At 36.2% G+C, this 24,526-nt stretch overlaps 1 long non-coding RNA gene across 1 annotated transcript in view; it reads right to left on the reverse strand.

Moving 5' to 3' along the window:
• The window catches only part of LOC129783862 (uncharacterized), a 52,360-nt gene that overhangs the window by 22,130 nt on the left and 5,704 nt on the right, over positions 1-24,526 (reverse strand). The window lies entirely within an intron of this gene.

Genomic DNA, 24,526 nt, shown 5'->3' on the forward strand with positions numbered 1-24,526 from the left:
CTATACCCCTCTATATTAAATATTGTATGATACTCTAGATGCATAAATAAATCATTGCCTTTCTTTTTAAATTATTTAATTCATGCTGATAGATTTTTATTATTCATTATGACTTTAAATAAAACCTAGAGCTTCATTTTAAGCAAAATTTAGATAGAGAACTATTTAGGACAAACTAGAACAGAGTGAGGCAAAGCTGATGTTAACTATACTGTAGGACAAAAGGTTCCTCTCCAGGCTTTGGTTTGAGCAGTATCTTCTGAACGTGACTGACATAAATCCGAATACATCACTGTGTTAGAAACTAATACAGCACTTCCTTCCTCCTTTTAAAATGACAAATGCTTTTGGTAAAGAAAAATACATGGAACTTGATTCTGCTGCCCACAGAGCTGTATCTTGTACCACCTAAAATGTTCTGGAATATCTGAGACATCACTGCTGCACATTTAGATTCAGCTTATGTGTTTATGGGATGCCCATGCCATCCAGAGCAGCAGCTGAAGGCCAAGCCGGATAACCTAGGACATCTAGGACAGGCTGGACCGATGGGCCGAGGCCACTTGTATGAGGTTGAACACGGGTCAGTGCTGGGTCCTGCCCGTGGGTGACACCAGCCCCCCGCAGCGCTACAGGCTGGGGGAGAGCGGCTGGGAAGGGCCTGGGGGAAAGGGCCTGGGGGGCTGGTCAGCAGCCGGCTGGGCATGAGCCAGCTGTGTGCCCGGGTGGCCAACAGCATCCTGGCAGAAATAGTGTGGCCAGCAGGACCAGGACAGCAATCGTCCCCCTGTACTGGGCACTGGTGAGGCCGCACCTCGAATCCTGTGTTCAGCGTTGGGCCCCTCACTGCAAGAGGGACGTTGAGGTGCTGGAGCGTGTCCAGAGAAGAAGGGTCTGGAGCACAAGTCTTATGAGGAACGGCTGAGGGAACCGGGGGTGTTCAGCCTGGAGAGGAGGAGGCTCAGGGGGGACCTTATTGCTCTTTACAACTGCCTGACAGGGGCTGTAGGCAGGTGGGGGTCGGTCTTTTCTCCCAGATAACAAGTGACAGGACAAGAGGAAACAGCCTCAAGTTATACCAGGGGAGGTTTAGATTGGATATTAGGAAGATTTTTTTCACTGAAAGGGTGGTCAAGCATTGGAACAGGCTGCCCAGGGAGGTGGTGGAATCGCCATCCCTGGAGGCGTTATAAAAAAACCACGCAGTGCGGTGCTTAGGGATGTGGTTTAGCGATGGACTTGGCAGTGCTGGGTTAACGGTTGGACCTGATGATCTTCAAGGTCTTTTCCTACCTAAATGATTCTATCATTCTATCATTTCAAGCACTAAATGTTTATGAGAGAGCAATTGAATCATACCTTTAAAAGCCATCATGCTGTAATTTTTCAGATGAGTAATGGGGCTTAGAAGATGGTTTACTCTTTTTATTTATTTATTTTCACATTAGAGCAATGGTTTTAATCCTGCTTCTGGGATTCCTTGAAGAAAATGTTTTAAGGAATTGTAGCAGAAAACACAGTTCTTGAACGCAAAGGCATTTCTACGTTAGTAATTTAAGAAAACAGCTCTACTGAGCTATGTGCTCTTAGAATTTGTAATACACAAATTGTGCCAAATTACTTACCTTTCAGCAATCAAGCAGTAAGTATCAATAACTAACTAACTATTTCACAGCTCAGTGTTTATGTTTTGGTAGCTTAGTGATACTTGTATATACTTCATTATAGAAAAAAAAATGCAGAAAGGTCCGAAAATCCAAAGTGAAATTATTTGAAGCATATATGTCACTGAAATACCATGGCTATTTTCTACCTACAATTATCATAAGGAAGAAGCGACCTTCCACCCACAGTTGCTTGTGAGGTCAAAACTAAATCCAGGGAACTCAACTGCACGCTACTGAAGCCCTAATACACTAGTGAAAAACGAGCTGGAATTAGTCACTCTTCATCCAGCTTTCCCTCACAGGCAAACCTGTAGCAAAGAAAAGTGTCATTGACTGTCAGCAGACAGCAGAGGTTTGTGCAGCTTCCACTCTCTGTTGTGAAATCTTACTGGGTTCCATTTCCTACACTCTGCCAGGGTCTCCTGGGATCTCTGGAAGGCTGCTGATCATGGAACACATTTCTTTTGCTTCCAGCACACTCTGCCCTTCAGCCTGTATTCTTGCTTTAGCACTGAAATTTTACCCCATTTGTAGACAAAAACAAGCAGAAACATGAGATTTCTACTGTCCTGCAAATGACTGATAGGCAGGGGAGATGTTGCCGTTAGCCTGAATGCAGAAAAGGAGGTAGAGTACGAACCAACAAATGGTAGGTTATATATAATCTGAATAATAGTTACCGAGCTTTTACACAACACTTCCCATCTGCAGACCATGTGACATTTTACAAGAAGGCTTATGCTTATCCTCACTTTATAGATGGAGAAAAAATTACAAAGGATTTCCCAGGAGCACAACATGGTTTAAACAAGAGCTAGAAGTTAGACTGACAGCCAAACCTATGTCCTGGAAGCCGAATGGCTACTCCTGCAATTTCTGGACAAGCCAGTTTTCATGAGGACTTAAGAGTTCTTTTATTTGTTCTTGAGGTTAATTAAACAGTTGTGGGTTGTTTTTTTTTTAAATAATGACATTTTAATATTACCCTACACTGGCTGTAAAAATAAAAATTAATCATCTTTGCCAAAACAAATTATAAGAACATAATGAAATACTCTGCGGCTCAGTTTCTTCAAATCATCAGTTGCCTGGATACTGCAGTAAGTAACACACACTCAGAAACGTCTCAGCAGTTACAAAGTGTAGTGTTAATTTTATGTGGTCAAGTTGAATCATGTTGAAAATAAGAATGGCTACATTTTCATAAGTTTGATAATGCATCCATTATCCACCTTTTTTTCTTACGCAAAAATTATGAGGGAGATAATATTTTAACATTAAGATGAGAAATACAGATTTCTGTTCAACAGCTGGCAAGCTGTGTGTATTCCATGAGAAGTGTCATAAAAAGATTGCCGAAAATCAATATGCTTTAAGAAATTAAAGCATTGTTGCAAATATTTTGTGTAGGTTGGAGATCAAGTAGCATGGCAATGGGTGAAACAGTGAATACACTGCAGTGCAAATCCAACTGGTTACTACCCAGCACTATTGACAGCAGGAATAGACAGATCAGAGTAACAGATTTGTTTTATAAAGTAACATGACTTTATAAAGGAAGTAACATTCCTATATGAAGGCAAAAAAGGGGAGATATTCAAGCACAATACTGAGATGACAGCTTCAAAAGAGGACAGTACACAACTTTTCCTAATGCAGGTAGGAGGGTAAGATGAGATCTCAAGAGAAAACTAAATGGTTCATATTCTGTCATAGTACATTGATGGCAATGGTACAGCATGGTGAAGAGATGGATAGATTCAACCAAAAAAAGCGTAGGTTTGCACCATATTTCAGAACTGGTGACAGAAGCTGTATTTGAAACAAAATATGAAACTGAAGTGTCAAGTAAATCTCAAGAAATAGCCAAGAAATACAGAAATAAATGATGCTGCAACTGAATGTAACCAAGATTTAACTGACTGGAATGTAACTTCTTGACTGGGGAAAAATTTCTGACTTTGGAAATGCATTTGGTAATATCAAGTTGCAGTTGTGAATAAAGGTGCTGTGAAAAGTTTTAACTTTGTTTCTTTTCTGACTTTTTAATCTAGTATCTAATCCATTATAATATTAAAAGGAAAGCTGTAGGAAATGATGGTGCATTAAAGCAACTATTGAAATATGTGATTTATCACTTGGAAATAGTATAGAAAGTGTGAGGTGGACACTGAAGTGCTTTCGATGAATTCAGTATAGTTCACTTCATGACTGAGATTTCAAACAAACATGTAGATGATCAAAAGCGACACAGAAAAAAATGGCAAATAGGGTATTGATCTTCCTTATATTACAAGCTGTACCTGATTTATAAACCACATTCCAGAAGGCGATATGTGACATCTGCCTGATGATCCCTTTTCTATATTTCACACACAATTTTTAATTTGTGTTCCCCAAGTCAAGTTCTTTCCTTATTTGTTTTGACAGCTAGCAAATGACCCTGCTCCTGCATGGAAAGAAGGTGCAACTGTGCCCTTCAATTATGGGGCTGGAGTTATGGAAAAGACAGGACTTATGAACCTTCCAGGTGAAGCCTGCTGAAAAGTCCACCTTGATGTCCACCAAGACTGGCACGATAATGGAACAGTAAGTAACATTTGTGGCTTATGCAGTGACAGCTATGTTAGGGCAGGCTCAGTTAAGGTGTCTGGAACATCATCTATGCCATTTGGGAATCACTGGAAAGAAAAAGATCATGTGACCTTGCCAGTTTCATCCACTCAAACTATTTAAAGGATGAGAATTTAGAAGGTGGACTTGGAAACCTTGATCACCTCTTTTCCAGAAAGTGGATTTGCCTATCTCACATTGGTTAGTCACCAATTGGTAGGAGGCATGGGTTGGAAAGCTCTGTAGGAAGGTGCGGTTCTCTTGGACATAGATTCTTGGATCAGGAACCAGGATATAAGGAATTTTAACCCAGACTACAGAATCCTACTAATTTTCATTCTATTTTGGTTTGGTGAATTTTTAATTATTTACAACTGCACAATTTTCACAGAAGAGTTATATATGAGTATATAGACACATGTAATAAGGGCACCCCTGAGAAAGGTAGAAATCTAAGGAATAAGGAAACTATCCTCTACAGATCACTCTACTCATGGAGGGGAAATAACAGAATCTAGGTCAATTAGATGAGATCTCTAATCACCAGGAAAAAAAAGAGAAAATATCACCTGTGTAAAAATGAGCTTGCCTGTACCGTCTCTGTCTGTTTATATCAAAATCACTTATTTTAGGAGAGAGGAAGGGCATGAACACCTTTTAACAGGGTGAAAACTGCATTCTGTGCTTTCATCTTAGAGCTCAACCCATACCTTTCAGATACGACATCTGCTCAAGTAGAGCAGTCTGGCCTGGGCATATTGATGCTAAATGTTCAGTAACTTGGCTGTCCGAGATGGAATGATTCCTCTGTGAGACATCACGCTTCATCCATGCATCAAGTAAGAAAGCTCAGTGTCTAACTCACTTTGGACTGGGCTGCAGAGCAGGTGCCTAGAACAGAAGTGGTACAACCCACAGCACTACAGCACAGAAATCCTGTTTTGGATATATTCCAGAGTCCTATTCTGATGAATCAAACAAATTCAAGCATTGCTCATGTACAACAATATTTGTGGGACAGAGCTCTAAATAGGTGTTGAATATTAATAATAATAATAATAACAATAACCACAACAATTAATAATAATTTATCCAGCATATTTTCAGTGATGCCAAGAAATTAAATTAAAATTGTAAAGTTTGGTATCCTATTGAGTGGAGGAGTACTGGGCTTTAATCTGACTACAGACAAATAAAATTTGGGATGATCCTTACAAAGTATTTACACAACAATTATTTCTCTTTTACACTTGCACTCACAGTAAGCAGTTATCTATAGCAAAATTATCTGCATTTATTTTGAAAGTTTTCAAGTTATAGTTTCAGTAAGATGATCTCTAACAACAACTAATTTATCATAATCATTCAAAAATTGGAAGGTGAGAGTACCGAGGTGAAGGTTATTTGACCTTACTTAACCAAAACAGGAATGTAACCCGAGTACCTCATTTGATCTTTAAAATCAATAGATAAGGAGCATATTGCTTTATCAGCAGAGACTCCTCATGAATAGTAAATAATTTATTTGCTTTCCCTTATCTCTTCACACCACAAAATTTTAATCACAAAACTTGATTATTTTGGGAAGAGAAAAATTAGAAGGACTTTTTTAAAGTGGTAAAGAACCATAAGCATCAAAGCAGTAAACTACTATGGTTGTTAACCTTTATTGTATAAATTGTATAAATAAAGCAAAATTCAGTTGTTTGCAAATGGGTTTATTTTCAGACATCTATAGACAGAAAATAGCAAAATTTTCTTCCTATGTCTGTCAAAGCTCAAATTCTATGTCTGCAAATGCAAAGACAAGTATGCAAGAATTGCTCAATTTACATTCTTAGTGAGGTGAATGAGCACTTCACCTGGACAAAAACTGAGTAGTCAGTAGCTGGTTCAAGCTGTTTTAACAGTATCTTTCATAGAAACATTATCTTTTATCCATACAAGTTTATGACAAAATAAAGCTAAACATGCATTGTAAACTGCATTTAGTTGAAGCAGCTTAGACAATCCATGGGTTCCTGTGCTTCAAAAAGACAGAGGACACCTAAGGTCCGTTTGGTGCTCAAGACAAATGCACTTTTAGAAAGGTTACTATATTATTCACCCTTAAAAGCCAAACAGCAAATCCAGGTGGGGCAGCAGTGTGATATGCTTCCCTCTTAACTTCTTTCGTGCCCTGAAAGACAGGTTAGCTAGTACCACAGGGGGATTCACAAAACTGGAGCTACAGTTTTGAGAAATTACGAATTAGGGGATACCCGTCTGCAGATCCTATAATCTTCCACTTCTTATAAAATGCTTGATCATATTAATCCTACCAAAGATCTGCTCACACAGCAAACAGATTTCTAGTTCTCTCACCAGTAATTTAGTGTGTTTCTTGTTGGAATTTGCCTTACTTCTGTATTGTATCTAGCTCCTTCTAGAAAAAAAATTCTAAGACAGTGGTTTGCATTTTAGATAAAGCCATTTGTATTAGGCTGCCTCCTTGTATTGTCCATGCAGTTTATGACGATAAACTGTTACTGCCTCAGTCTGAGATGTCACAAGAACCTAAGAATGCCCTGGAGGTCCAATTAGCTTATTGTTTTTTCACAGGTAGTAATCAAACCCAAATACCCAGAGGAGAATGTATGAACAGAATAAACGTTGTTCTCTCAGTTGCACTTCTAGCCTCTAACTTCTAACCTCTGTTATCCCACCCTGCAGCTGTCTGCCTTCTAGGCAGGAAAGCCTTACCTTCCTGAGTTTTTCTGTAAGGTTGTGAATGTGTTCGATTCTTTCGATCTTCCTTACCACTTCTCTCCTGTCTTTTCAAACACTAATACCTTCTTAGCAGGAACCACGCTGGGAGAGCAACGGGGTGAGAGAAGCAGAACCGTACACAATACTCAGTAACATATGAATGCTCAGTAATGTAATGGCATAGTCACAGGCTTGGGTTTGTCATTTTTAAGTAAAACATTTAGAGAAAGGGACTACCTACCTTCCTCACTTCTGCACCTTTTGCAGGCATTACCACTCATTTTATTGAAGGCATTTTCAAACTTCTAAAATCTGAAGCAGAACTCATCTAAAATGCAATATCTGAAGCTCAAAAGGGTAGACAGTGGCTCAAAAAGGAAAAAAAAAAAAAGGTGCATCCCTGCTCTGCAGTAACTTCTGATTCAGACCTGGACTCACCTATGTCTTTTTTTTAAGAGCCAGTACAAGACGTCTGCTCTCTCTGCAAAAACTGTGTGGGCTGCCTTCTCTCTGGGTTAGTCCTGACTTTCACGGAGGACATCAGTAGCAAAACAGGATTAAGAGAGACAACAGCATCTTGTTAAACCTCTGATGTTCAGTGATAAATTTATAGGCATATTGCAATTTCCCACATGTAAAAAGGTCAGTCTTAACTGAAACTAATTGACAAGGTTTAGAACTAATTGGAATTCTTTTGGTTTGCTAAAGAAAAACTAAAACAGAAGGGGCATTGAGATTAACATCACTCTCATACTTAAGAGGCAATCCCTTTAGGTTAAGGAATTGAAGAAAAGTTTATGTATACACATACTGTGCCTCTCCAATTGAGAAATTAATTTCATGTTTATATATTTCAGTTATACTTCTGATATTCCTTACAGTTACCAACCAAGTCTTTTGCTACATTTAAAAGAAAAATCAAACTCCTATGCCAACATCTTTTGATACAGCAATAGGGAAATGTTTATATTCCTAAAATAGTAAAGCAAGAGAACATCGATAAAACATTTGATTTCTTTCAGATTTGATGTCCGCTTGGGCTTCACCAACACTAAAAGCAGTACCTAGAGCAGTCATTTAGTAATCTGTGATTTACAGTCACTACTTCATACTGGTTGAACCAGTCTGGATTTCTTCCATAGAATTCCATGAGCTCTAAGCTAAGAGCTTTCACAGATAGCTTTAGTTAGACACTTGAGGTCTGAGTTTCTAAGGAATGCTCCGCAACTGATTGTACATTATGAATGTTTGCCTGGTGATTCACTTTCCTATGTCCTTAACAGGGGATCTAGTTGTTCCCTTCATAATTAAAGTTCTCAGCCGCAGAGGTCATAATTTCAAAAGCATTCCCAGAAGGCAATAATCTTAAATTAGAAACAATTGGACCATTTGTTACTAGTTTTAGACTCCTAATTTGCTATGGGAATTCTGCCACCCAAATGTGTAGCAGGTGCTTTCTCTCTGAGAACAATGAAGATATTTTCTTCAACATTTCTTCAGCTAACAAACATTGCATGTAAACTTACATTTTTAAACATTATTTTCTTATAGGCAGATAGAGTTCTAAAAATATTTTTTCAGGTTTTTTTTTTTTACATATCTTTATGAGAAATGTTTTGTAAATGGATTTTATTCTCACTAGCTTATTTTCTATATCATTGCTCTCACTGGTGTCCTTATGGGTTGCACAATTCAGCCAACAGGTTACAGGTAAATGGCAGTAAATTGCAGAAGACATTACTACAAGAACATTTATGGTCAAGTAGTCTTCGTTGTTATGTACTTGGCAGTATAAAAAAAAAAAAAATTTTTCCACTTCCAGACCAAGAAAATCTCTGCAGTGTTTTAGTCTTCACTCCACCCTTCTTTCATTTCTAGAAAACCAGTTATCAAAACTGATTTTAATATAGTACATAAAAGAAATGAGAGATAAATGCCATCTGCTGTTTCAGGTGAGAAAACAGAAAGGAGGTCACTAGCTTGCTTACAGAACCTGTGTAGAAATGATCATACAAGACTAGAGGAAAGGTGGAGGCTGAATCTGGCATGATCTACCGCTGCAGGTACTCTCTTGTGCGTGGTACTTCAGAAGGGCAAAGTAGCTTCAGACAAAGTACCTTTGATTAAAACTAAGTTTAAGTATTTTCGTAATTTAGGCTTATGGAAATAGGGAGGACACTAAAATACACTGCTCAATACACTGGTTATTCAGGTCTCTGATCTTTCTAATTTGGCAGCAAATATTAGTAGGTACTTTCTATTTTGATTCTGTAACCTGATTTGCAACTTGATTCCCATAAAATGGGAACAGCACTATCAGCTCATGTCATGTAGCCTACATTTAAAGTAAATGCCTGAGTGCTCATGAAACACTCTGCTATTACAAGGAAATAGGTCATCTGAAAGTCCATAGAGAAAGATGATGCTTTTTAGCAAATAAAGATCTGGACCAGTTCTAACAATGGAGTTTAAACAAATACTGAGTATATCTGTACATTTTTTAAAGGAAAACTAGCACATCTCGCTAATTAAAATCTGTATCATAATGAAGTTATGATATGTAACTTCCACTGAAGTTGCATAAGAACCCTAAATCTTAATTTTCAAACTCTTTGTGGCTTTGCAACATTAATATTGCTACTGCAACGTTTTTCAAACCAGCAAATTAACTCTTGCCCTCCACCCTCCACAGCAATTATCTCATGATATTGTCCCCCACATGGACTCCACATCAGGACCTTTTACTCTACCATATGTGCTTTTTCTCCCTCTAGGGAGCTGGCACACAAAGAATGTAACAATTACACCAGCTGGAAAAGACATAATGAAACAGTTCATCTGCCATGGTACAAACACTCTTGATATACTCAAAGTAGTGTCTTGGAGCAGAATTATTTTTCTTAAAAGAGTATGTCAAAGCTGATCAAATACAGACTTACATTAAGAATAAAATGCTATAACTGAGCTTTCACCTAATCAGTTAACCCTACTTGCATTATTTCTCTCTCCAGAATTCAGGTTTTAACCTAGTATCAAGAGAGAAAATCCTTCCAGGTCAACTAATTTTTATGTGCTTATGAGATACACCGCAATACTGGGTATTTGTGTTTTGCAGCCATAGTGATAAAATGTCTTTATTGGCTAAGGTCATAAGAATTTGAAGCAATCATCTGCCTTCATTTAATTTCAGAAAATCTGAACAGTCCTCTAACACCAAATAATAGGGATTTGGGGAAAAGAACTACAAAAGAAGTTTTGCAGCTTTTTCAGATACCAGTCTACCAATCTGACTTTTTGATTAATTGGAAAAAATAATTACTAAATACAGAAGGACAACACAAATCTGGTTATCTTTTTATTTAGTGCTGTATTGGGGATGAGTTTTCTTTGAAATGCATCAAATTCTTATTCTTGAAAATGTATTTTTCTTCTGCTAGCAGCTTAAGTTTCTACATCTATAATTTTTAGATCAGTCTTATAAAAAGTTAAGAGAAATTGCCAGACAAAGTTTTCTTGCTGTTAATGTGGTGATCCAGAACATTTTAAAATATAAATGTTTAAAGGAATTTAGGAACTGGACTGTTTATTCCTATTTGACAATCCAAAGCTCATGATCCATCAGAGTCAGTAAGACCTTTACTAGACAGTTGGTCAGGCTCATAATGAATGGCAGATGTTGTACATAAGATCAACATAGAAAAGACGATGTCACTCAAGAAAGACTGCCAAAGATTCTCAGCATCTTTCCATAGAATTATATAGAAGAAAATGTAAGTATTGTGAATTTTAAGGATGTTAAAAAAATATAACGTGCAACAAATCCATACTGAAAAATAATGAAAGCAGTATAATCCATGCCTGGTGCCAACATTACTAAAGCATAGACTTAAATCACCGGCAAAAAAACTTTTCACTTAAGTGGAAATGAAAAACAAACAAAATCATCTCATCCTAGTCTAGTGTCATTTAAAAGATACAGAAACTGCAGTTATGGTATTAACTAGAACCTTCATGGCAGCTTCAAATTCCTTTAGTTAATAATTTACATTTTGGTCATCTGTGTGATTTCCATTATTCAAAAGTGTTAAAAGTTACCTATTCTTGCAAAGTTACAGACACATTTTCTAAAGGACACAACATAATCTAGCTTTCAAGACAATATGCAACAAAGCAGAACTCTAAAGGGATACATTTATATTCTAGTTTATTCCTTCCATACTTGTTTTACAAAATGTCTGACAGACATGAAACCACACAAAATAACACTGTATGGTTCAGAAGGAATTAAAAATACACTTAACGTTGCCTTCTCACTGGATTAAATACTGTTGACTAAAACAATGGAGTAGCTCTTGACTTCCAAAGCTGTGACTGAAAATAGAACATACTTGTTGCATTATTAAAAGAATAATCTCCTCAAAAAAAAAAAAAAGAAAAAAAAAAACAACCTCTCTATTTCCCCAACTGCTACACCAAATCCAGTAAAATTCTAATGACAACGAGCTGGTAGATAAAAATGTTTAAATGTGCTGGTTATACTTATTTTCACATGGTTTTAGTGGCAGAGTTAGAGGTAAAGATCCAGTGGAGGAGCTGCAGGTGACTGAAACTTTAGAAGTAGACTTGAAATATAAAGGACTACACTATTCTATGAATTCCAGAAACTGCAGTTCCTAAGGGGTCAAAACCAAATAATAAATGACAGGAATTATGATGATGGAATATCTGGCTGGTATTTCTCATTTTTCGAAGTAATACAAAATCTTAAATGAGGAAAGACCTGGCAGTATGATCAACTAATATTACAATTTTAACATATGACAGGTGATAAACCATGTAGCATACAAAGTATGTGCCATATAAAACATTTCTACATCTACAACCATAATATATTGAAGTGGAAAAGAAACACTAACTACTGTCAGTGGAGAAAAATTACTTTTTACAGCCACTAGATCCTATTCCCCATTACTTTGAGCGTTCTGCCTCTCATTCTAGTTTAACACACTTAGGTGGGCAAGAGTACTCTGTCTGTTGAGAAACAATAGCCATATCACCCTTGGCTGGGTAAATATTCTCTTCCAGGCTTACTGTCTGTGCCGATGAGACGGCCAAGCATATTCATAGCTAGACTATTGCTAATGGCTCGTCCCTGTCAGTATGAGCTCACAGTAGAATTTCTAGATAAAATATTGCTTTCTTCTCTGTCTGACTGAAATAATGAAACTTTTATATGTTTTAAATAGATGAGTCTCTTCTGGCTAGATAAGCGAAACTGGCATTGCAGAAAGCAAGTGACATCACATAATAAATAATTAGAATTTTTTGAGTGTTATAATAATTTCCTTTAACTTCTGTTTTGAATACAGAATCATAGAATGATAGAATGATAGAATCATTTAGGTAGGAAAAGACCTTGAAGATCATCAGGTCCAACCGTTAACCCAGCACTGCCAAGTCCATTGCTAAACCACATCCCTAAGCACCGCACTGCGTGGTTTTTTTAACGCCTCCAGGGATGGCGATTCCACCACCTCCCTGGGCAGCCTGTTCCAATGCTTGACCACCCTTTCAGTGAAAAAAATCTTCCTAATATCCAATCTAAACCTCCCCTGGTATAACTTGAGGCTGTTTCCTCTTGTCCTGTCACTTGTTATCTGGGAGAAAAGACCGACCCCCACCTGCCTACAGCCCCTGTCAGGCAGTTGTAAAGAGCAATAAGGTCCCCCCTGAGCCTCCTCCTCTCCAGGCTGAACACCCCCGGTTCCCTCAGCCGTTCCTCATAAGACTTGTGCTCCAGACCCTTCTTCTCTGGACACGCTCCAGCAGTGTGTCTAAGAAAACACAAATTTTAAGAGGAAATGAAGCAACTAATCTTGATAGCTAACTGATAGCTTCAAATGAAATTGTCCTTATCGGTTACTCTTTTCAATGGTGTCTCCTTTGGACATCGCTAAAAATATAAATGTGATCTGATCTAATACTTAATCCTTTTCTAAGCACAATTTTTGTCTGCTATGTAACTCTGGTACAGTCACAGAAGTGCACTGTGACTCAGCAAATGGACTTGGCTTGTCTACTAGTTTTCTGTTCAACATTCAATTTACCTTGTATTCTCAAACAAAAGTGTGACCTGTTAGATATGGCACTGGCCTGCAAGAGGTACACACAAGCTCTTTTTTTCATTATATTTAAATACAATGTTACAGATTTTTCAATAGGAGTCTTGAAAAAACAGTAAGGACAATGGTTTACTCTATTTTGAAGCAAGTTCTTTCTTATTTTCCTGGAATAATTCACTTTTCTATTCTTGAAATGAAGCCTCAACAGTTTTGTACTCTATCCCTGGTACTTTTGGCTAAGAATAAAATACAAAGCACTGAATTGTCTAACTTGTTGATATGTTTGATGTGTCCCCTGAAAACAACTTTTATTCTTAAATATTTTCCTTATGTTGTTTTTTGTTCAGTTTAATTTTAACTGTAAGCATTTTGAGACAGGACATTGGTCTTCATTTTTGTCACTACAAAGCTTTAAAGAATTTTGATCATTTTATTAACAAATCTCTCTACAACTGCTAATAAGCAAAATTAGAAAATCCCTCTTTTCAAAATTAAATGGTGTTTTTAACCTTCATAGTTATTTTTATATTGCTAAACCATGATTTTCAAAAGTTAAAAGTCATCATAAATAAATAGCATATCAAAGTCATTTTTAAGATGAATCCATAATTTTGGAAGTCTCGACTTTGTTTTAACATTCTCAAAGCTAGTAATTATGATCCAAGAGTATACAATGTTAACTTAATCAATTAGAAATCCAAAAGCTGCATGTTCAGCTTTTGACTATTTATTCTTAGAAAAAAAAAAACACATTTCAATTCTTAGCTAGAAAATATATAGATGTTAATTTTTAAAACCTGAAAATCTTGTTCATGGAAGTTGGAATGCTATGAAGAAAAATCTCCCTTACTATAGCCTTCATTTATGTTGTCTTCTAAAAACTTATTCTTTATTTATTTATTACCTTGCCATTGTGCCATTACCTTGCCACTGTATCAAAAAGCATAAACCTTAGTGAAGGTTCTGAGTTGAAAAAATTCAAAACTACTATGGTCCTTCTATGTGTTTGAAACACCTTTTTGTTATACCTAGATTAATAAATGCAATTCCATGCATGTGATACACAGCCTGATTTTTTTTACTAGTTGTCAAAAACTAAAGGGCCTAAACAACAGCTTAGGCAACTTCAATCTGATTAGTAGTCACATTTAAAACAGCTGTTCCAAAATAGCCCTATAAAACTATAAAGTGTTATAGTGAAACTAATCTATCCAACATTTTGGAGATACAAAAGAGCCTGTATTTAGCTTGTCTTCAGCTTTATGGATAGCAAACTTCAAGGTGATTTTCTTCTGGCTAATAAGTGACCAGAACATGTATGTAATCCCTCCAAGAGTTTACCTAATTGGGCCAGTCTTTGTGACTTTAAGTTTACCCTACATAGAGCTAAACTGTAAGGCAAGTTAAGCATGAAGTTTTCCTGACATTAGCTGAGTTTATAAGGCAACCATGTCAACTAAGTAACGTGAATTACATCAAAATCAAGTCTATCTTTGTATAAGATTCCCAATACCAGTTAAATGGCATTTTAAATAATATATAGCTTATATTTCAGGAAGAAAGCAAGCTTGTAATAGACAATTACTACGAAACATCTTTCCAATCATTAAGTTATAATAAAGCAATATATTAGGTTCAGTTAGTTAACCAAAGAGTAAACTCAAGTCGCCTAAATATCCAGTGAGTGCTCAGAGGCATCTGGGCAAAATATTCGGAATGCTATTAGAATTTCCCAGACCTGATAGCGCAGGTTAGTGAGATGCACACTGTGTTAGTGTAAACTGCAATCATAATTGCAGAAATCAACTGCAGATATTTGTCATAGGGTCTTTATAACATATCTGTGTGAATGTACCTCCTAAAGAAAATACTAGGAACCTACTATACTAATGTTAGTGCAAAAAACTGTCACTGAGAGAATTATTGACATTATAGAAGTTGCTTCTAAATCAGAGAGCACAGTTAAACTGGTTTCATTTATTTTAATCAGACGTGTAATGAATGTATTTGTTAAAGAAGCTTTAAATTTTTCATGTCTCTTCAGAAAAGAATGAATGAAAAACCCTAGCAACCCAGCTCTGCTCTTGTGAAGCCTTCGTCTGTACAGCAGTCGATTGACAGCAAATACACACTTTCAAAGTTGGAGGATATTTTCTTTCAAAGTTATAGAAGTTGTTTTGACTGAGCACAGTACATTTTCACCATGATGATTATTATGTATCTGTAAAATAGGTTTCTGTTATTTCTGAGATGTTTTCTAGTGTTTCTGAGGCTTTCTATGATAGTTGAATAATTTGAAAAAGAAAACATAGATAATTGACTTTATGGTATGGAAGACACAAGGCAAAAAGATTAATGGAAATGCACGGGGGTTAAATTCTGAACCCCAAGCTAGGCATTTGAGCTCCTCATGTAATGCACAATATCAGTTAAGAACATACAAAAAGATTCTAAAAAGCTGATAAGTAGCTGGGGAATGAAAGGTAGCAAAAAGTAAGGTATAGCTACCTATCTGAACTGGAAACAAGTTGTGCTTTTCATCAAAAACATCCCAAATTCTTTTTTCTGAATGGTGGTCAGCTGTTTATGAAGGTATTAATTTACAGAGTAGGATGTATGAAGGGCTCCTCAAACCACACAACTAGAAAACTTGCCCAGATGGGAACAAGAGGTTCAACCCTGCATTCTGTATAATACCAAGCAGTAACTTGAACTGCTACCCCGCGTGAGAAACCTTGCCTGTTTACTGAAGGGAAAAAGTTCTTAGTGTCTCCTAATAAATTCAGTTATAAATAACTAAACGGTCGTCAGGATACAGGATGAATGTATGAATGGTTATATATCCTAGCTCACCTAGGATGCTGGAAACCAAACGCATCATCTAGTTAATATTTTACGTATCTGAGTTCTTTTTACTTATGTTTCTATACCTTCCGACAAAAGTACCTATATTATGGGTGCAAGAGTGGATCTTTTGGAAAAGCTCTTTTGTACTAAGGACATGAAGTAGATCTCATGCTCTTCTAAGTTACAGGCAACATCAGGAAGTAACATAATTATGCAAAAGCCTAACATTTATTCATATGATGTTCTTCCTCAGGCGTGTAGACTCCTGCTCTAATAAAATACAACATGCTTATTGTCTTTTATTCTACCAGGGTTTTTTTTAATGCTTTTTGAATGGTTTTACCTCATTCTAAGCCTTTCTTCATGGTTCTTATTCTTGCTTTCTAATTTAATAATTAGAAATACCTTTTGTAGGGAATTTTCAACCAAAAATATTACACTACTCAGAAAGGGACTGCAAAAAACCATCAACTTTACATTATAATCTTGCCAGTAACTGCTTTATATATAAACAAGAACATCAATATATGTATTTGTCTATTTATATATTTTGAAGACAAAAAATTACCTTATTAAAATGACAACACCATGATCTAGAAAATGTTTTATAGTATAAAACTTTATATCTATTTCTTAATTTGATTAAAACTTTTCTAATGGTCAGGGCTTTGACAATTGCAAAATGCTGTAAAGCCATTAATTGCTGACTACTCATAGTTAAAAAGCACACATATTATTAGCCCTACTTTGCCACTACAGAAATAGAGACAAGAGATGCTGTCAATATTTTAGTGAGTCTTGGACTATTTGTTTTCTAAGCTATGGCAAGCACCACACACAAAGGTGAGACAGAATAAGAGTAGGAATCTATTAATCTACTTTTCCAATTTTTTGAAAAAGGCTTTCTTATACAACAATGATAGACTTATGTGCAATGTCTCACTTATAACCAGATTAATAGAACACATCTTGGTAATCAAAATGTCTCACACACAGAGGCAAAAGCACACATTATAGATGGGAAAAGCACATCTTCCTATTACAAGCCTCCAGCCTGCTTGGTTTGTTTTCTTTGCTTGCTTTTCTTTGTTTTTTGGAGTGACAGCTGATATGTTACATGAATAAACTATACATTCCAATTATACTTCTTGAACTTGAGGAATGTTACCTCAAGAATTGGAAAACTAGCATTATCCAGAGAGAACACGTAAATTTCTTTCTTGGAAATGAAGCCAGACGTACTATGACAATCTTCTCTGAGAGAGCATTGATAAATCCAAAGTTGGACACAGAGCTAGCAGCAAGAGCTAAGTTTTTCTTTAAAGCACATAGTACCCAAGTCACATTACTCAATTACACAACGCTGCCTAACAACACTGTTTTATACAAAAATTTAGCAGGGGTGATATATCAGCAAAATAAATTTATGTTACCCTGAAAGAAATCAAATAGCCACAGTAAGAAGCATTAAAGATGTCAAATAAATACATTATGTTTTTACAAGACTGTTTATGAACCATATTCTATATGCACAAATCAGTGTTGCCAATGGAATTAGAAAAAGTAGAGAAAGCAGTATATCACTCCCAAGCAGCTGAACATGGCTGAGAAGAATGTCTGATTTGAGCATACCTCTGGGGAAACATCCTGGGTTTATATAGATGGCTTGCACAAATCGTCTGTATCTTTCAGTGTCCTGTTACAGGTCACAAAATGTCTGGATCTCAGTTGATTCCTTCACCAGATAAAGATCAGGTTCTTAAAAACTGTGCATGGTTCATGTGTCTAAAACCTAAAACTAGGCTAGACGGTCAGATGTAAAGTGATCTCTTAACTAACTAAAACCAGTTATAATTGCAATAATAATACAATGCATTTATCATACTTTTCTTTACCAAACAAGTTAATACAAACAAAATTAAAAACCAGATGGTGATATTTTATATTAAATCATAAAGCTACAGGAAAACTACTATTTTTCACTTCTAAATATACTCTGCAAAAGAAAATAAAAAGTCTTCTTCCATGATAAAATCTTGAACGGAATGTCACATATGTGTCTAGCATAAGACTATATCTCTTCTGAAGTAGTGCCTAGACCAGAAATAAATCTGTATACAGAAACAGGTATACAGGCAGACTTAAACAGGAGAGCTTGTAAAGGGCCTTACAATAACATGCTCTTTTTACCTTGCACTTTTGTGTTAGAGTTTACAAATAGTGATTGCGGTGTATTTGAAAGAATATTTCAAACTGCTGGCATGTTAATGAAAACGTAACTCACTAGCGAACAACTTGCTTTTAGTTTGGAGGGGATCTTCAAACACTCTTTAGAGCTCTCAAAAGCATTTGTACTTAAAGACTTCCATCAAAACTAATGTTTCATCAGGTCTCCACAGTAACCGCCCCCCGCTCACACATTATGACACACTGGTTAAGCTCACGTGCTCGTGTCTCCCTCTAGTGCCTGGATCTGTTCGAAGTATTTTTAACTGGATTTTAGAGGTTCCAGTCAGCGCAGAAACTGAAGTTTGGTAAGGAAAGTCAAAAAAATTCAAGCAAGGAGAAATAGGTTTGAAATGAATTTTTTTCTATGTGCCTAAAAATAGTTACTAGTGATTTGGGTGCGTTTAGGTGGTGGTTTGGGGGGGGGGGGGGAGGGGTTGGGGTGGGGTGGGGTTGGGGAGCGGTGGGTTAAGGTAAGAGACAAAGCAAATACAAACCTAATTCTCAAAGGGAGAGTTTAGTCTTGATTCTTTTGCTTTCTCCTGTCCTTATTTTAGATTTATTAGCTTCTTTCTTCAATGGGAAAATATGTTACTAAGCTCTTTTTCCTAAATCTTTTCAGTGTGCAAAAATACTATGTTATCGTTAAATGTAGAGTTGACTTGAGAAGTTCATTTTTGTATTTAAGTAAATCACAAAAACTTGGTTTTGGTAGTTTCCAAACAAGTGGCCTACTGCAAAGGAACTCATGCAAGCATGTAAAGGGTTTACAAGGAAACAGCCTTTTCCCTATTCCCTTTTATTTAAGACGGGAAAATAGGTAACCATGTTTGCAGTACATATCTAATACCTATCTAATGTCTACTGTTATCAGATATTACAGGTTCTAGTTATTGCTCTTAAATGTTGTATTATAATACAATGGGAATTGAACAGATAAATCTGTTTGAAATAGAGTGAAAAATTCTTTCTACAGTCACGTTCCTCCAGTAAAATGCATTTGCAAACGTAACTGGAGGCATTTCACAACTTTGTGTTCACAGACTGAAACCTAAAGGGTTCATGACTCACAGAGCCAGCATGGTATCACGGTTGTCCTGTGACATCTATTCTATTGAAAATGCTAGTACGCAGCTCGTAATACTAAATCATTTTATCTCTATGCCACAGTAAATAAAAGTATGTATGACTTCTGAATGTATGAATGTTCATTTTCTTAAGTTGTTTATCTCACCTAATAAAAGACAATTCTTTTGTATCAGTTTTGAGTTCTGCAGGAGATGGTCTCCTAGATTTCACGCACATCCTGATTAGTAATATCATTCATCCTATTTTATATAATAGAAAAATTAAGTTAAAAACTGGTAAATTCTTAGCAGTAAAATATGAGTTAATACTTTTTAACCCTATTTTCCTAGGTGTATCTAACTCTGAAAAAGGCAGGGTGTTCTTCTGCTAGTTAACACTTCTTCCGTTATTCCTTTGTCAGTCTGAATAATTTCACACCCTATATTCAGCCTAATTACTTTATATCTCAAAAAATAAGATTGCCAGGCAATATATTAGAAACCTAGGTATGAATCTACCATGTAAACAAAGAGGACATCTAGGAGTTCAAAGTCCTCTCAAGTTTCCCACCTAGGGAGACAGATGAAGAAGCTATTTTATTTGGAAAATATTTTTACTGCAATCTTCTGACTAGTTGTCTTCCCATCATTGTCTTGTGTTTTGGGTGAATTTAGGTCAGTTAAAATAATTTACTTTTTTGTGTTTACTTTCAGAGAAATTTTGCATAAACAAATGTCTTAGGCAGAAAGTATTTTCATGGAACTGGCACCACTATTTCTACCAGAAGATATCAAATTAATAAGCACAGTATCAATGTTGAGAATATGGAAGCATTTATCAAGTAAGGAAACCAAGCTAGTTCAAATAATGTCTAAATTACATTTAATATTTGTAGAGCTTCCTGATTTTGAACTAAATGGAATAAATCAATAGGAAAATCCCGTAAGCTGCTTTTAAATACAATGTGATAAATAAAAGTTTACATTTCCACACATTTCATTATAGGGAGATCTACATATAAAGTTACTCTCTTGGTTTTAAAAAAACAGCTTCACTACCTTTTATAGAAATGTGCATTTGAAACTGAAATACAGATATATGTGAATAGAAGCAACAGAAGTAACCTTATTCGGGACATTACTCAAAGCCTCTGTTTGATAGGAAATGGGCAAGAGAACATGAAGATTTATTACTCCATTGTCTAAATGAAGGTGCCTGTGCACTATTAACAGTCTTTATGCCATTCAGTCTCCAAACAGTTTGAGGACATAAGGTTTCATGCCTGGAATGCCAAGTACAAGAACTTAGTACAAAACTTGCTATGTTAAATAAGTGAATTTACAAAGCTATTTCTGGCTAAAACTAGTCTATCATGATAAGAAAGTAACAATCCTACAAAAGATATTTTCCCTTCTGATGTTTCAGAATACCGTACTTCATTGCTGAAAAAATGTATGGAATAGTAAAATATTTTTTGTTTTATCATACTTTTAAAAACAGAAAGATAAATATTTTTATACTACTACCATCTCCTCTCCAGTCACTCTTTCACCCTCCTCTTCCCTTTCAGTTTAATGTATGTTTTTCTTTCTATCACTGATATGAATCACTCTTAGAAATAACACAGTAGTATCCTCTGAGTGAAAATTCTGCCTCAGACTATATATCCAGTCAGTATCTGTGTACACAAATGAGTCTCAGCCATGTAAGCTAGGGAGAGCATTGTTACATTATTCATTTCATTTCTTGACCACAAAGATGATGCTTTGAAGAAAATTCCATGGATGCTGAGACTGTGGCAAACTACTATGCACACTAACATGCTCTCATGAGTCCAATAAAACATTATGAGGCAACTTAAGGTGGACTCTTAGTTTAAGTGCTTTTTATACTGTGGCATGTATTTTTCACAATATAAAAATGCTTCTTAGAATAAAGCTTCCAGGAGCAAAGGAGGTTTTGTATCAAAATGTTTTCAATCAGGAATATACATACTGCCAAAGAGAAATAGTGAGATGCAAGCATCTATGCAGGGAGACTTGTGTGCCTATGGGCTCTCAAAAGCTGGAACAGAATCTGCTGTCTCTTCAGAGAGCCTCTCCCACCCAGAAGAATGCAAAGAAAAATCAAAACTAGTATCCCCTCTGTGGGAGTAGCCACTCAGATGTCCAGTGATGCTCTCATCACCTACAACAATCAAGCTCACAGGAACACTGGCGATCACACACTTCTCTGTATTTAATATTGGCCTCCCTTGGTTCAGTTAATTCAGTTCTCTTCTTCCATCTGAGCTTCAAACAAAGGTTTGGGAAAAAAGAGCGAAAGCCAAAACCAAACTGAGTCCAAAGAGATTATAATCTCTCTTTCTTCATGTTAATTCTGATGGATGTGACAAAGTTCCTTTCTCAGCCCTCACAAAGTCAGTAAAAGATTCCAATGACTAGAACTAATCAGGCTTTACTAAAAATCGGTAGGTAATTAGACCCTGAGTTTTTCTTCTAGTTCAGACTGGTTTTGCATTTTATTACAAACAAGTCAGAAGATACAAGGCCAATTGTGCTTAATCACTGAAAGAAGGAAAAGGCTGATATACTACTTTGTGTCAGTAAGTTTCTTTGTTACTGGGTAACTAAAACCCCTGCAATGTGGTATTACGACACGCACCGCTCAGTTTGTCAGCCCTTACACATGCAATGGGCAATCAGCTCTGAATTCTTACTTCCTTGGCATTCTCACAAATTTATCTGGAAGTGGGTCTGCAGACCGCATATTTGAACACATGCACACTGCATAAAAAGTGTTCTTGACCTCACTAATCGATGTTGGTTTGGGGTAATACTACTCACATAAAGCAGAGTTTGCTTACATATTTGTTCTGTAATGGCATTTTCCTCTCATGGAAATCTGTCAATTTGCTTTCTGTTGCAAAATAGTATATATAGGTCAGGATCTGAATGAAGAGAAACAAACCTGTGTAAATAAAAAAACCTGTCTATGCCTGGACTTCTATAGTATGCACATTATTTCCTACAGGAATACTTATATTTGTCTAGAAAAGCAAATCTTACTATTGAGCTTCTATTTTATATTGTGTTGTGTTTAGAAAGGCCCAACTGTGCCTATAAAATCATGTACACAGACCTTAGCTGTAGTTGCAGCAGATTTATTAATAGAATGGATAGTTTTCTCCCTGTTCCAATGTATATTTTGCTAAATCTTTAGAGATCATCTTTAGGGTAAGCTTCTAATAAGTCCAGCAGCTGAAAATCAGCTGTTCTTTTTTAAGGTGTTCCTTTTTGTGGATCGAGCATAATTTTCATGTCCAGTACAATGTGACATGCAACAAGGCAGGTATCTTTCTGAAGGTGTTCATATTGGCTCACTGCTTTCCAACATGTAACTAAACAAACAAAAGGACTATCTAATTTCACTCCATTTTGAAATATGGCCTTTAAATACAGATAGTAATCTTTCAGTTTAGTCATTTTTTTAAACCTGTTGCCCAGCTTGGATTGGCAGCAAGTAACTGTTGAAAAATGAAGGCTGTCTTCTATAGAATGTACTCTTTTGTGACTTTAGTTCTGGAATGTTTTTCCCTAGTACTATGGGAGGAACGCATACATTGCTAAGACTTTTTATTGAATGCGCTTATGGAGATAAGGAGAATCTTAAGATAAGGAGATACGCTTATGGAGATAAGGAGGATGCTTAAGGAGATGTATGATGTAAGTATGCAAGACATATGTATGTGTTAGTCCTCATATTCCGTTTAATTACAAAGAAAGTAATGTATTTTTCAGAATCAAAATTGACATAATGTGAGCTAGTAAGAGACCATACCCAATACATTTAGCTCTTAGGTATGAAGAAATAATTTCAAGAGAAAGATTTTTCATGTTTGAGCTGCAGTCTTTGCAAAGTAAAGAATACCACGACTGGAATATTGGCTCACTGGACTGACAGTATAGAATATCGGATCAAAGGCAGGTTCTGCTACTATTACTAAGGAACCATACTTTACAGATAATCTTTTTGCCTCCACAAGCAGAATATTATTTTGCATGAATAACCTTATTAGGAATATGATTTTTCATCAAGTTGAATATTCATTATTATTCTTCCCCTCTCTCCCTATACATGTTTTACAGTGAGGTTTTGATACTTGCTAGTCAAAGTACTTGGCCATTTCAACAACAGCAAGTAATTTGCTCCGTACAAACCAGTGAGGTACTCCCACACAACAGGAAGGAAAAAGCACAAGAGAAATTGAGATTCTGAGTCATAATTCACTTCCTGGTGTACTCATGGACCACATACCTTCTCGTTACCCCCTTGCACAGGGTGGATCAGAGAAATACAATTTAGACAACAAATACTAGATCTTAAAACGAGATTTAAGTAGTACAGTGGGAGTCAGCTCCAACTGAAACAAATACAGCTTTCTGTGTACAAGTTTAAAGTGCACTCTTTGAACTCAACAGAAGAAAATCCTACAAACATTTGCTTTAGATTGTTCTAAATTGTCAAATTAAAAGCACCTGGTGGAAGCACTTGAAAAATTTCTGACCAAACCAGGCTTGTTCAGAAACCTCCATTACCCCTCAGCACAAAAATCCCTAGGTTTCCTAAATCCATGGATTCAGAGAAGCCCATTTGTGGACTACATGGCAGGACAAAACTGAAGTTTTCCAGGATCTTGAAGAATTTGCAGGAGCACACAATTTGAAGTAAAGGTGAAAGCATTTGGGCTTTTGGGTCCTGTATTTCTGAAGTATGGCTCTAGGAACTCTAAAATGACCGATCTTTCAGTCCCAGAGGAGAGGTCTGAGTTTTTTACTAAAAATTTAGATAGTATCATTCAGGACTAGAAGAATATCAAATTTTGAAATTGCAAGTAAACGGAATTACCTTTCTTTAAATTTAAAAAAAAAAATCCTATTTTAGAAACTCTTCCTATTAGCTGGCAGTAAGCAGTTATGAAATTGCACACCCTGTTGACATGTTTCTAATAAGGGATTATTCCTTCAGTTCAAAGTAGATAATTGCTAGATTGAAAGTGGTTTACATGGATGAGACATATTAGCTGTCATTAAAATTGTTCCAAATCATTATTTAATCTTTTGAAAAGGAAAAGGTTTAGTAAATAGTCTTAAAGGTTTCAACTTCAACATTGCTTAAGAAAGAAAACATGTTGAAAGCATCTTTTTAGCTGGATCAGATTTGACTGTTGTTGAA

Source organism: Falco peregrinus, chromosome 2 (genome assembly GCF_023634155.1).
Source record: "Falco peregrinus isolate bFalPer1 chromosome 2, bFalPer1.pri, whole genome shotgun sequence".
Lineage (NCBI taxonomy): Eukaryota > Metazoa > Chordata > Aves > Falconiformes > Falconidae > Falco > Falco peregrinus.